This window comes from Bubalus bubalis, chromosome X (genome assembly GCF_019923935.1).
Source record: "Bubalus bubalis isolate 160015118507 breed Murrah chromosome X, NDDB_SH_1, whole genome shotgun sequence".
Taxonomy (NCBI): domain Eukaryota; kingdom Metazoa; phylum Chordata; class Mammalia; order Artiodactyla; family Bovidae; genus Bubalus; species Bubalus bubalis.
Window position 1 is genome coordinate 99,483,824 of NC_059181.1, and position 14,635 is coordinate 99,498,458.

At 41.0% G+C, this 14,635-nt stretch overlaps 1 long non-coding RNA gene across 1 annotated transcript; it reads left to right on the plus strand.

The window, feature by feature from the left end:
* Positions 1-6,588: 6,588 nt before the first annotated feature.
* Positions 6,589-13,845, plus strand: LOC123331741. The gene is made up of 2 exons (XR_006548493.2): positions 6,589-6,736; positions 11,899-13,845. It is a non-coding gene; the product is annotated as an uncharacterized LOC123331741 (long non-coding RNA).
* Positions 13,846-14,635: the final 790 nt, after the last annotated feature.

Consider the following 14,635-nt stretch of genomic DNA (forward strand, 5'->3'; position numbering starts at 1 on the left):
GGCCCATTTTTTGACTGGGTCGTTTATTTTTCTGGTATTGAGCTACATGAGCTGCTCGTATATTTTTGAGATTAATTCTTTGTGCTATTATTTTCTCCCATTCTGAAGGCTGTCTTTTCACCTTGCTTATAGTTTCCTTCGTTGTGAAAAAGCTTTTAAGTTTAATTAGGTCCCATTTGTTTATTTTTGCTTTTATTTCTAGTACTCCATGATGTGGGTCATAGAGGACCCTGCTTTGATTTATGTCAGAGAGTATTTTGCCTATTTTTGCTCTAGGAATTTTATAGTTTCTGGTCTTATGTTTAGATATTCAATCAATCATGAGCTTATTTGTGTGTATGGTGTTAGAAATTGTTCTAGTTTCATTCTTTTACAGTTGGTTGACCAGTTTTCCCAGCACCACTTGTTAAAGAGATTGTCTTTTCTTCATTGTATTGTTGTGTCCTTTATCAAACATAAGGTGCCCATAGGTGCGTGGATTTATCTCTGGGCTTTCTATATTGTTCCATTGATCTATATTTCTGTCTTTGTGCCAGTACCATACTGACTTGAGGACTGTAGCTTTGCAGTATAATTTGAAGTTAGGCAGGTTGATTCCTCAGTTCTATTATTTTTTACATATTCCAATTCTACTCTAGCCAATTGTATTAGAGATTAGGAGGCAGTGAGGCAAATTTAACCTCAGTCATTTGATAGTCTTTGTTTCTTTGACCTGTAATTTAATGCTTGTGTTCCAGGATGGTGGAGCTAGCATGCTCTACTCTAAGAAGCCAGTGTAAGATACAGCAATGATATTCTTAGAGGGAATATGCACTTTGAGGCAGTTGGTTTCTGAAACCTCTAGTGAACTAAGAAAGTAAGATAAACCAAATGCTGAGATCATGAAATACTATTCTAACTTTAATTTATTTCCCTGAAATTTTTATTTGTCTTTTTATCTGTGTTTTAAGTGATGTGTGTGGCCTCTTAGCTTGGCCATTTGCATATGCTTTTGGTGAATTTATTTTCTTTATTATCTTTTCGTTTAAAAGTTTAAGATGCTTTGAACTTGATCTTTACCAGTGTATAACATTTCATCAGCACTTTCCAAAGAGAAGAAAACATTTACATAATCTCTGGTAGTTGTTACAGTATGATATTTATATAAAGACACAATGTATTTATAGGTGATTTTGGTGTGAGGAGTGATAAAACTGAAAATGAGGCAAGGCAAATTATTTTTCTTACTGTAACCTTATTTCTTGTTGTGGTTATTGTTGTTCAGTCACTAAGTCATGTCTGACTCTTTGCAACCCCATGGACTGCAGCATGCCAGGCTCTTCTTTCCTCCACTATCAGAGTGTGCTCAAATTCATGTCCATTGAGTCGGAGATGCTATCGAACCATCTCATCCGCTGCTGCCCTCTTCTTCTGCCTTCAATCTTTTCAGCATGAGGGTCTTTACAAGTGAGTTGGTTTTTCATATATGGTGGCCAAAGAACTGGAGCTTCAGCTTTAGTATCAGTCCTTCCAATGAACAGTCAGGGTTGATTTCCTTTAGGATTGACTGGTTTGATCTCCTTGCAGTCCAGAGGACTCTCAAGAGTCTTCTCCATCACCACAATTTCAAAGTACCAAATCTTTGGTGTTCAGCCTTCTTTTAGGCACAAGTCTCACGTTTGTACATGACTGCTGGAAAAAACCATAGCTTTGCCTACACAGACCTTTGACAGAAAAGTGAGTGAGTATGTTAGCCGCTCAGGCATGTCTAATTTTTTGTGAACCCATGGATTGGGGCATGCCAGGCTTCTCAGTCCATGGGATTTTCCAAGCAACAATACTGGAGTGGGTTGCCATGCACTTCTCCAGGGGATCTTGCCGAGCCAGGGATTGAATCCAGGTCTCTTGCATTTCAGGCAGATTGCTTACCATCTGAACCACTAGGGAAGCTTTTTTATATTCTCTCTAGACTTGTCATAGCTTTCCTTCCAAAAAGCAAGTGTCAATACTACAATATAATATTTTCTCATTATAAACTGTGAATGATCAAATGTTAACAGATTGAGTGATTAAATATGTATATCCTTCCCTGTCTTACTTATTCATTTCTGAACTTCTTGACCATCTATCTGTATCTCAATGCATTATTTGATCTATATTTATAGTAACTATCAGAGTAATCCAAGTCTATGCCCCAACAAGTAATGCTGAAGAAGCTGAAGTTGAATGATTCTATGAAGACCTACAAGACCTTTTAGAACTAACACCCCAAAAAAGATGTCTTTTTAATTATAGGGGACTGGAATGCAAAAGTAGGAAGTCAAGAAACACCTGGAGTAACAGGAAAATTTGGCTTTGGAATACGGAATGAAGCAGGGCAAAGACTAATAGAGTTTTGCCAAGAAAATGCACTGGTCATAGCAAACACCCTCTTCCAACGACACAAGAGAAAACTCTACACATGGACATCACCAGATGGTCAACATCGAAATCAGATTGATTATATTCTTTGCAGCCAAAGATGGAGAAGCTCTATACAGTCAACAAAAACAAGATCAGGAGCTGACTGTGGCTCAGATCATGAACTCCTCATTGGAAAATTCAGACTTAAATTGAAGAAAGTAGGGAAAACCACTAGACCATTCAGGTATGACCTAAATCAAATCCCTTATGATTATACAGTAGAAGTGAGAAATGTATTTAAGGGGACTAGATCTGATAGATAGAGTGCCTGATGAACTATGGGATGAGGTTCGTGACATTGTCCAGGAGACAGGGATCAAGACCATCCCCATAGAAAAGAAATGCAAAAATCAAAGTGGCTGTCTGGGGAGGTCTTACAAAGAGCTGTGAAAAGAAGAGAAGCAAAAAGCAAAGGAGAAAAGGAAAAAATATAAGCATCTGAATATAGAGTTCCAAAGAATAGCAAGAAGAGATAAGAAAGCCTTCTTCAGTGATCAATGCAAAGAAATAGAGGAAAACAACAGAATGGGAAAGACTAGAGATCTCTTCAAGAAAATCAGAGATACCAAGGGAACATTTCATGCAAAGATGGGCTCGATAAAAGACAGAAATGGTATGGACCTAACAGAAGCAGAAGATAATAAGAAGAGGTGGAAAGAATACACAGAAGAACTGTAAAAAAAAAAAAAAAAAAAAAAAAAATCTTCACGAACCAGATAATCATGATGGTGTGATCACTCACCTAGAGCCAGACATCATGGAATGTGAAGTCAAGTGGGCCTTAGAAAGCATCACTACGAACAAAGCTAGTGGAGGTGATGGAATCCCAGTTTCAGGATTTCAAATCCTGAAAGATGATGCTGTGAAAGTGTTGCACTCAATATGCCAGCAAATTTAGAAAACTCAGCAGATGCCACAGGACTGGAAAAGGTCAGTTTTCATTCCAATCCCAAGGAAAGGCAATGCCAAAGAATGCTCAAACTACCATACAATTGCACTCATCTCACACGCTAGTAAAGTAATGCTCAAAATTCTCCAAGCCAGGCTTCAGCAATACGTGAACTGTGAACTTCCAGATGTTCAAGCTGGTTTTAGAAAAGGCAGTGGAACCAAAGACCAAATTTCCAACATCCACAGGATCATGGAAAAAGCAAGAGAGTTCCAGAAAGGCATCTATTTCTGCTTTATTGACTATATCAAAGCCTTTGTGTGGTTCACAATAAACTGTTGAAAATTCTGAAACAGATGGGAATACCGGAACATGTGACCTGCCTCTTGAGAAATTTGTATGTAGGTCAGGAAGCAACAGTTAGAACTGGACATGGACCAACAGACAGATTCCAAATAGGAAAAGGAGTACGCCAAGGCTGTACATTGCCACCCTGCTTATTTAACTTATATGCATCACGAGAAACTCTGGGCTGGAAGAAGCACAAGCTGGAAACAAGATTGCTGGGAAAAATATCAATAACCTCAGATATGCAGATGACACCACCCTTATGGCAGAAAGTGAAGAGGAACTCAAAAGCCTCTTGATGAAGGTGAAAGAGGAGAGTGAAAAAGTTGGCTTAAAGTTCAACATTCAGAAAATGAAGATCATGACATCTGGTCCCATCACTTCACGGGAAATATTTTGGGAAATAGTGGAAACAGTGTCAGACTTTATTTTTGGGGGCTCCAAAATCTCTGCAGTTGGTGATTGCAGCCATGAAATTAAAAGACGCTTACTCCTTGGAAGGAAAGCTATGACCAACCTAGATAGCATATTCAAAAGCAGAGACATTACTTTGCCAACAAAGGTATGTCTAGTCAAGGCTATGGTTTTTCCAGTGCTCATGTATAGATATGAGAGTTGGACTGTGAAGAAAGCTGAGCACCGAAGAATTGATGCTTTTGAACTGTGGTGTTGGAGAAGACTCTTGAGAGTCCCTTGGACTGCAGGAGATCTAATCAGTCCATTCTGAAGGAGATCAGCCCTGGGATTTCTTTGGAAGTAATGATCGTGAAGCTGAAACTCCAGTTCTTTGGCCGCCTCATGTGAAGAGTTGACTCATTGAAAAAGACTCTGATGCTGGGAGGGATTGGGGGCAGGAGGAGAAGGGGACGACAGAGGATGAGATGGCTGGATGGCATCACTGACTCAATGGATGTGAGTCTGAGTACACTCCGGGAGTTGGTGATGGACAGGGAGGCCTGGCGTGCTGCAATTCATGGGGTCGCAAAGAGCCGGACATGACTGAGCGACTGAACTGAAAGGCTAAAATTGAGACTTGCTTTTATGTTTAATTCAGGTTGATATTAATATGAATTCCATTTGTTCTTTATGGTATAAGAGATCATTATACATTTCATATTCATAATAAAGCATACTTTAGTTTCACATTTAGTAATTATCATTTCATTAAAATAATTAATGGTATCTTCAATTCATATTCAATCATGAAATTATGTAATACTCTATTGTGTAGCTAAGAATTTGCTTTATACTGTCCATCAGTCCACTGGAAAATCTCTACTCAAGGACTATGGCATCCACAATTGCTTCCTGAGTACTACACACTATGGAACCCATTATTGTCCTGTGAAGATGATTTTACACTTGTTGTTGGGCCTGTGTTCCTAAGATGATTTTGAACAATCTTATTTCATCCTGAGAACAGAAAATGGAATTTTCTATTAGTTCAAATGTACATAAATGCACATAGTTATTAACATGTATGAGGTATTCACTTTTCACTTTCATGCACTGGACAAGGAAATGACAACCCACTTCAGTGTTCTTGCCTTGAATCCCAGGGATGGGGGAGCCTGGTGGGCTACTGTCTATGGGGTTGCACAGAGTTGGACACGACTGAAGTGACTTAGCAGCAGCAGCAACAGCAGAATGAGGTATTAGATCTGACAGATAAAGTGCCTGAAGAACTATGGCCAGAGGCTCATAGTATAGGAGGTGGTGATCAAAACCATCCCCAAACAAAAAATACAAAAGGCAAAATGGTCGTCTGAGGAAGCCTTACCAATAGCTGAGAAAAGAATAGAAGCTAAAGGCAAAGGCAAAAAAGAAAGATATACCAATATGAACACAGAGTTACAAAGAATACCAAGCAGAGATAAGAAAGCCTTCCTAAGTGATCAGTGCAAAGAGAGGAAAATGATAGAATGGAAAAGACTAGAGATCTTTGTCGGGAGCCGCATTAGGCATTACTGACAAAATGGAGGCACGGCCCCACCCCCGCTCTTCATCTCACAAGCACGGTCCAGGAATGAAGGAGTTAGGCCTTGTGATTCTGACTTGTTCTTTCCTTTCTTCGGTTGAGTTGGCTGGAAAGAATGTTAAGGTTCTTGAGAGAAGCATGAGAAAGCACAAAGCTTTCTGCAGCTGTGCCCATAAAATAATCTGTAAAGTAACCACTGACATTTGTTCAAGGATCTTTACAAAGAATGTTCCAGGATGAGCATATAGGCCGCAGCTTGAGGCCATGGGAAGGACTGTTTTCTGAGACCTCTTTGTGAGGGAAATATTTATGGCAAAAGAAGTTTGCTGAGTTTAGTGTTTAGGAATATTTAAGAATAGCTAGAAGCCCCCCTTTTTTTTTTTGGAGAAGGCAATGGCACCCCACTCCAGTACCCTTGCCTGGAAAATCCCATGGATGGAGGAGCCTGGAAGACTGCAGTCCATGGGGTCGCTGAGCGACTTCACTTTCACTTTTCGCTTTCATGCATTGGAGAAGGAAATGGCAACCCACTCCAGTGTTCTTGTCTGGAGAATCTCAGGGATGGGGGAGCCTGGTGGGCTGCCGTCTATGGGGTCTCACAGAGTCAGACATGACTGAAGCGACTTAGCAGCAGCAGCAGCAGAAGGCTTTTTAGGAGATAGTGATCTTAAGATGCTAGGGGCAAACAGGATTTAGAAAGATAAGAAATAAACTGAGAAATGTAGCATGAGTTCCAATGTAATCACAAGTTAAGTATAGGACACATAAGAGAAAGTAGATAATAGATAGTAAAGCCAATTCTGAGAGAATCCCTGAAGCAGGGACTCTGTTTTTAGGACAACAATGATTTCTGGAGACAGTAAATCTGGGTGGGGGAAACTAAAAATGTCAAACCTCTGACCTAATGCTTTTGTCAAAGTATAAAAGAGAACCTGAAGCTTGAAATAAACATGTAGTTCCGTACTATGAGTCAGAGGCTACATCATCATCCGCCGACACTGCTCACCCCTGCAGGCTGATTCCCTGGCTACTGGAGCTGGACTCCAGCAAGTGGCGCCTCAACAGGGGGCATCTTAAGGGTAAGTAACTTCGTGACTGTGACACAGAGAAGTTAGGATTGTACCTGTGGGTGCCCAGCACCCATCTGCAGTTTAGGCAGGATGAGGAGGGTACAGAAGTAATAAGAATATTCTCTAGGAAAATGGGTCTCTCTGCATCCAAGAATAGACAAATGTTTATTGAAATATTACTTCACATGTTAGCTCATAGAGGCATTAAAGTAAGCACTGGAAGACTGTCTAAATTCCTAATTTTTGCCCAAGAGCAATGTCCATGGTTTCTTGAGAAGGGTACCGTAAATCTAGAAACCTGGAGTAAGGTTGGAGATCATTTACATTTGTTTTATACTTTACATGGGCCAGAAAATGTTCCTGTGGATGCTTTTGCTCTGTGGAATATGATTAGGGACGTCCTGGACCCTCGGCATGAGGCTGTTAGACAGCCCATGGGAGAGGCTACAGAGGTGGATGGTGGGTCTCCACCTTCTGTGCAGATCATGCTTTCTGTCACTGCCAAAAAAAAAAAAAAAAAAGAGGGAGACTGTGCTCTACCTCCAGAGGAGAGGGAGGACTTGAAGGATGCTGTGGCTGGGCACCCTAGCAAGGCCCCTCCTCCTCTACGTAAACCTTTAAAAATGTATCCATCACTTTCTGATTTAAGGCGATCTCTGCTGCCTCCGTTTGTGCCTCCCAGGGCCCAGGAGTTCTCCACTTTGCCCCCAAAGCCTCCGGGAGCACTGCCTGAGGCTGAGGAAGATAAAGAGTTTTCTGAAACAAAGGAGCTTTTGAAGCAGATGCATGCACAATATACAGAGCCTGCTCCTTGGAGAAAACCCCCTCAGGGGGGTCTCACCCAGGCTATTAAAAAAAAAATAATCATAATGGAAACAATTCTACAAATAAAAAGTGTTTCTCTTGTGGCCAAATGGGGCATTTTTGCTGGCAATGTCCTGCCAAGCAGGGACAACAAGCCATGCCAATACAGACTAAAACTAACCCTCCAAAGACACATTGCCCCCAATGCCAGAAGGTGTATCATTGGGCAAAAGACTGTAGATCTAAATTCCATAAGGATGGAAGTAATTTTTCCCAGTTTCAGGGAAACAGGCAGCAGGGGCAGCCCTGGCCCCAAATAGCAATAGGGGCAATAGTGTTAAATCCCTTTGTTCCATCTCAGAACTCCTCAGAGCAACCCCAGGTAGCACAAGACTGGACCTCAGTTTCACCACTGCAACAATATTAACCACTGATGTGGTTAATAACTACTCTGATTCCAACAGGAGTGGCTGGCTCCCTGCCTGAGGGCATTTTGGGCTTGTGCTAGAGAATAGCTCGCTCTCTCTTCAAGAAATTTTGGTAGTGCCTGGTGTAGTAGATTCTGATTATACTGGGGAAATTAAAGTTTTTGTCTCACTGCCTGCCAAAACTGTGCAAATTAATAAAGGTCAAAGAATAGCACAGCTTTTGCTTTTACCTTATTATAAGACAAGAAGAACCTTGTCTTTTCAAGCTAGGGTCCTCAGAGGATTTGGATCTAGTGACCTAGCCTTTTGGGTGCAGGAAATTACAGCTTCAAGGCCTTTGAAAGATCTTTTAATTCAAGGAAATATAATATCAGGGCTGTTGGATACTGGATCAGATGTCTCTTGCATTTCTGGAAAAGATTGGCCCTCATCCTGGCCGACACGTTTGACCAATGCCAGCTTGGTAGGAATAGGGTCAGTGCTCTCAGTTGCTAAGAGCTCACAAATTTTGACATGGTCAGATGAGAAGGGGAAACAAGGCACCTTTTGTCCATATGTGATTCCTTCACTACCTTTTTATTTATGGGGGAGAGATATATTATCTCAAATGAGAATGCTTTTATACAGCCCAGATGAAAAGGTTACTGACCAAATGCTGCAAATGAGGTATAATCCTGACAAGGGGCTTGGTAAAGATCAGCAGGGAATTTTCTCCATTAGAAATGGTTCCTAATAAGAATAGAAAATGTTTAGGATATTCAAGATTGCTGGGAGAAATAGCAATAACCTCAGATATGCAGATGACACCATCCTTATGGCAGAAAGTGAAGAGGAACTAAAAAGCATCTTGATGAAAGTGAAAGAGGAAAGTGAAAAAGTTGGCTTAAATCTCAGCATTCAGAAAATGAAGATCATGGCATCTGGTCCCATCACTTCATGGGAAATAGATGGGGAAACAGGGGAAACAGTGTCAGGCTTTATTTTTTTCGGGGGTGGGGGCGGGGGGCTCCAAAATCACTGCAGATGGTGACTGCAGCCATGAAATTAAAAGACACTTACTCCTTGGAAGGAAAGTTATGTCCAACCTAGATAGCATATTCAAAAGCTCAAACATTACTTTGCCAACAATGGTTCGTATAGTCAAGGCTATGGTTTTTCCTGTAGTCATGTATGGATGTGAGAGTTGGACTGTGAAGAAGGCTGAGCATCGAAGAATTGATGCTTTTGAACTGTGGTGTTGGAGAAGACTCTTGAGAGTCCCTTGGACTGCAAGGAGATCCAACCAGTCCATTCTGAAGGAGATCAGCCCTGGGATTTCTTTGGAAGGAATGATGCTAAAGCTGAAACTCCAGAACTTTGGCCACCTCATGCGAAGAGTTGACTCATTGAAAAAGACTCTGATGCTGGGAGGGATTGGGGGCAGAAGGAGAAGGGGACAACAGAGGATGAGATGGCCGGATGACATCACTGACTTGATGGACGTGAATCTGAGTGAACTCCGGGAGTTGGTGATGGACAGGGAGGCCTGATGTGCTGCGATTCATGGGGTCACAAAGAGTCGGACATGACTGAGCGACTGAACTGAACTGAACTGAACTGAAGGATATTCAAATTTATCCTAGAGGCTGTTGCTCTTGCTGCCAACCCTATTACCTGGAAATCTGATGATCCGTTATGGGTGGTGTAATGGCCCTTAACAGCTGGAAAGCTGCAGGCAGCTGAGGATTTAGTTATGGAACAACTGGCTGCAGGCCATATAGAGCCTTCTAATAGCCCCTGGAATACTCCCATTTTTGTCATTAAGAAGAAATCAGGAAAATGGAGGTTGTTACAAGATTTGCGAGCTATAAACACAACTATGGAAAACATGGGGACCCTTCAGCCGGGTCTCCCTTCCCCAGTAGCTGTGCACTTTCAATATAATGTGATAGTTATAGATCTACAGGGTTGTTTCTTTATCATCTCCCTGGCTGTTCAGGATTGTAAAAGGTTTGCTTTCAGTCTCCCTTCAGCTAATTTTAAACAGCCCTATAGAAGGTTTCAATGGAAGGTTTTGCCTCAGTGAATGAAAAATAGTCCCATCTTGTGTCAGAAATTTGTGGATCAAGCTGTGCAGAATGTTTGAAGAAGGTATAAAGATCTATATTTGATACATTATATGGATGATATTTTGGCTGCCCATAAGGATAGAACCTTGTTGCAACAAATCTTATCTGAATTGATTGAGGCCTTGGAAGACTGTTGTTTAAAGATAGCTCCAGAAAAGATACAAGTAAATCCTCCTTTCTCTTATTTAGGGAGGGTGTTAAATACCCATACTGTGAGGCATGCCCCTTTGCAGCTGCAGAGAGATCGTTTACTAACTTAAAATGATTTCCAGAAATTATTAGGGGATATTAATTGGATATGCCCACATTTAAGACTGAGCACTGCAGATTTAAAGCCTTTGTTTGATTGCTTAAAGGGTGACCCTGATCCCAGTTCTAAGAGAAATTTGACTAGTGAGGTGGAATTGGCTCTTGTTAAAGTGGATGAGGCTTTGAATGATCAGTTAATTAGGATTAATATTACCAGAGGATGGGATTTAATTATTCTCGCCACAGAACATACACCCACAGGATGCTTGTGGCAAGACTGCCTATTGGAATGGCTCCATCTACAAGTGACCCCAATAAAAATAGTTTTGTCTTATCCCAGCTTGGTGGCACAATTAATTATAAAAGGTAGAAAAAGAAGTGTGGAACTTTTTGGAAAGGAAGTAGCAAATATAGTGATTCCATTCAATAATGATCAACTGCAATTTCTTTTACAAAATAGTGATGATTGGCAAGTTGCCCTGATGGATTTCAGGGGTCAAATTTTGTTTTATTTGCCCTCAAGCCCCCTATTGCATTTTCTGAAAACACATTCTGTGATTTTTCTGAAGAAATTTTCTATTCAACATTTGGAAGGGGCAATTTTAGTTTTCACAGATGGTTCTTCTAATGGTAAAGCAGTCACAATTATTAATGGAAAATCCCACATTCAGGTAACTGAAGAGACATCTGCCCAGAGAGCTGGGTTGAGAGCAGTTATTTGGGCTTTTCAACATTTGAAAGACCATACCTTCAATCTTTTGACTGACTCCCGATATATTGTAGGGTTGTTTCCTCATATTGAGACTGCTAATATTCCAGAAAATAAGACTACCATCTTCTCCTTGTTATTTGATTTACAGAAGGAGATTAAGCATAGAGATAAGAAATATTGTGTAGGACATATTAGAGCCCATTCCAACTTGCCTGGCCCTTTACATGAAGGAAATGCTTTGGCAGATGCATTAACTAAAGTAATTGCTTTAAATTTACATGAAAAGTTTGACAAGGCCAATAATTCTCACAAAATTCACCATCAAAATGCAGCTGGTTTAAGGTATGAATTTTGTATCCCTAGGGAGGCAGCTAGACAAATAGTTATGTCCAAATTGCCCAACATCTAATCCACCTCTACCTTTAGGAGTAAATCCCCAAGGCCTTAGGCCTAATGCTCTCTGGAAAATGGAATTAACTCATACCCTTTGGAAAACTGTCCTTTGTGCATGTTACCGTGGATACCTTTTCTCATGTTATTATAGCCTCTGCTAGAACAGGTGAAGCAGTAAAATATGTAATTCAGCACTTGTTTCAGTGCTTTTCCAAAATAGGACTCCCTGAACAGATAAAAACAGATAATGCACCAGCTTATACTTCTGCTGCTTTTAGGAGATTTTGTCAACAATTTTCTATAGTTCATTCAACAGTAATACCTCATAATCCCCAAGGCCAAGCCATAGTAGAAAGGGCACACTGATTAAAAAATCAGATAGCTAAATTAAGGCAGGGAGAATTTAAGTATTCCTCCCCACATCATGTTCTACACCATGTTTTGTTTGTAATTAATCATTTAAACTTGGACACACAGGGCCAGACTGCAATGATGAGACACTGGATTCCTGAAGGGGCTACGACTCGGCCCCTGGTCAAGTGGAAGGACCTCCTTACCAGAGCGTGGAAAGGGCCAGATGTGCTGTTAACTTGCAGGAGAGGGTAGGCTTGTGTGTTTCCATAGGATTCCACTTCTCCTGTATGGGTTCCTGACAGACTGATTAGACATATCCTGTCCCATGAGATTTCAAAGATCACGAAGACCCCTGAGGTCACTGAGATCCCTGGATTCCTGGAGTCTGGGACCGAGGGAAGATGGGGAGATCAGAAGCTCGTCAAGTCCGGACCTGAGGGAGCCAAGGAGAAGCTGATGGGCGAGTGACCCTTCACCTGAGGCTTCACTGCTAGTGCATCGCTTCAGGCACCTGGCGCTTCAGAAGAGACATGCTGATCAAGTCCAGCTTTATTCTGCTCCATCTCGTTGCCATCATTGTACTCAAACAACTACCTCCAGCATGGTGCCAACTTGGGGCCAGCTGAAACATATCACTCAGCAGGCTAAAGAATTAACAGAAAGGGGGAGACATGAGGCCACTCCTATGGTATGTTTATGGCTATGTTTGCTGTGTTGGCTTGTCGGCCGAGGCCCTCCGGCACAGAAAAAGTTCATTGGGCCTATTTGTCTAATCCACCTTCTTTTCAGCCTGTTGATTGGATGAATGAACCCATTCGTGTTTTTGTTAATGATACTCATCTTTTGAGTGGGGCTTCCATCTATCCTAATAATGCTAAAACAGTGGTCAGCTCTCCCCTCAATTTTTCAGGTGTATCCGTTTATCCACCTATTTGTTTTTCCATACCTTCCTCCTTACAAGGATCAGCTCCGGTTTTGAATGGATGTGTTAGCACTTCCTTGAAAGGCATGCTTACTGACTCTCCGAGAAACAATGACAAGAGATTTTTGGTCCTTACAGCTGCTGATGCAGGGGGCGCAAGAAAAACTATATGATGCCATAAAACAGGCAGCCCCTAATTTAAAGGACTTTCTGAGCTGTGTACTCCCCCCTTCAGATTCTGATGAACAAGGACTACAGGCCTGGGAAAGCATAAGCAGAATTTCTGGCTTTCCTCATTGGAAAGAATGCATGTTCACCATAAAGTTATCTATTCCCATTGTTGCCACCAGACATTTTCTGACCTAATGGGGATGCCCCTGTCTTTCGAATCAATGATTGAACTTGAATTTTGAAGAACCTTATAGATTCATATGGAATGATTCATTCATCCCTTATCCTTTAGCAATTACTAGGTGGCATGTTAATGGATGGGTTCCTCCTTTAGTGAGTTTCGATGGAACAGGTCCCATGCAGCCTGAATTATGGAGAGCATTGGCTGCTATTGCACCTGTGGTTTTACATAGACCTTTAAGTGAACAAAGATACATTGAATGGGCCTACGTGCATTCTCCCTATGCCTTTTTGTTGGCCAGAAATTGGAATGATTTGGGAGTTTTTGAAGGAGAAACTGTTTATAATGTTGAATGTGTGAATTGTTTTATATCAAATTGTGTTGATGGGAATGATTATAGTAATTATAAGGCTGTGATGATTGTAAAGCAACCACCATATTTGATGGTTCCTGTGAAATTAGAGGGACAATGGTTTGATGATTATGCATTGAACGTTTTGTATGAACTTAATGGCCTAATTTCTCAACCTAAGAGATTCATTACAGCTCTGATTGTGGGAATAACTGCCTTGATTTCCATAATTGCTTCAGTTACGGTTCCTGCTGTTGCCCTGTCAAAAGAAGTGCATACTGCCTCGTTTGTCAATCAGCTGTCAAAAAAAATGTCTCTGTAGCTTTTACTACACAGGAAATTATAGGTAGGAAAATAGAAAATAAGGTCAATGCTTTAGAAGAAGCAGTCCTGCTTATAGGACAAGAAATTACAAATTAAAAAATTAAATTGTCTTTAAGGTGCCATGCTGAATTTAAATGGATGTGTGTTATCCCTCTACAAGTGAATGATTCTGTACAGTCTTGGGAACACATTAGGAATCATATTTTAGGCGACTGGAATCATTCAGATTTTAGTATTGATATTTATAAGTTACATCAGGATATTCAGACTATGAAGTAGGCGGAGTCTGACTTTCCCTCTCAATGGCTTTTTATTTCCCTTTTTAAAAATCTGGAGGGGTACTATTCCCATGGATCCTTTTTTACAATAGTGATCAATGCAGCCATGTGCTTATTATGCCTGTTGATTCTGATTTGTGTATTAGCCCTGTGTCTTTTCAGAATACTCAACTGAAGTGTTTCTGCTTTATCTACTGAGTTTCATACTTATGCTCTAAAAAATAAGGAAGGGGGAGATATCAGGAGCCATTTTAGGCATTACTGATAAAAAGGAGGCACCGCCCCAACCCCCTCGCCTTATCTCGCAGGCAAGGTCCCAGGATGAAGGAGTTAGGCCTTGTGATTCTGACTTGTTCTTTCCTTTCTTTAGTTGAGTTGGCTTGAAAGAATGTTAAGGTTCTTGAGAGAAGCATGAGAAAGCACAAAGCTTTCTGCAGATGTGCACAGAAAATAATCTATAAAGTAACCATTGACATTTGTTCAAGGATCTTTACAAAGAATGTTCCAGGATGAGCACCTAGGCCACAGCTTGAGGCCATGGGAAGGACTGTTTTCTGAGACCTGTTTGTGAGGGAAATATTTATGGCAAAAGAAGTTTGCTGAGTTTAGTGTTTAGGAATAATTAAGAATAG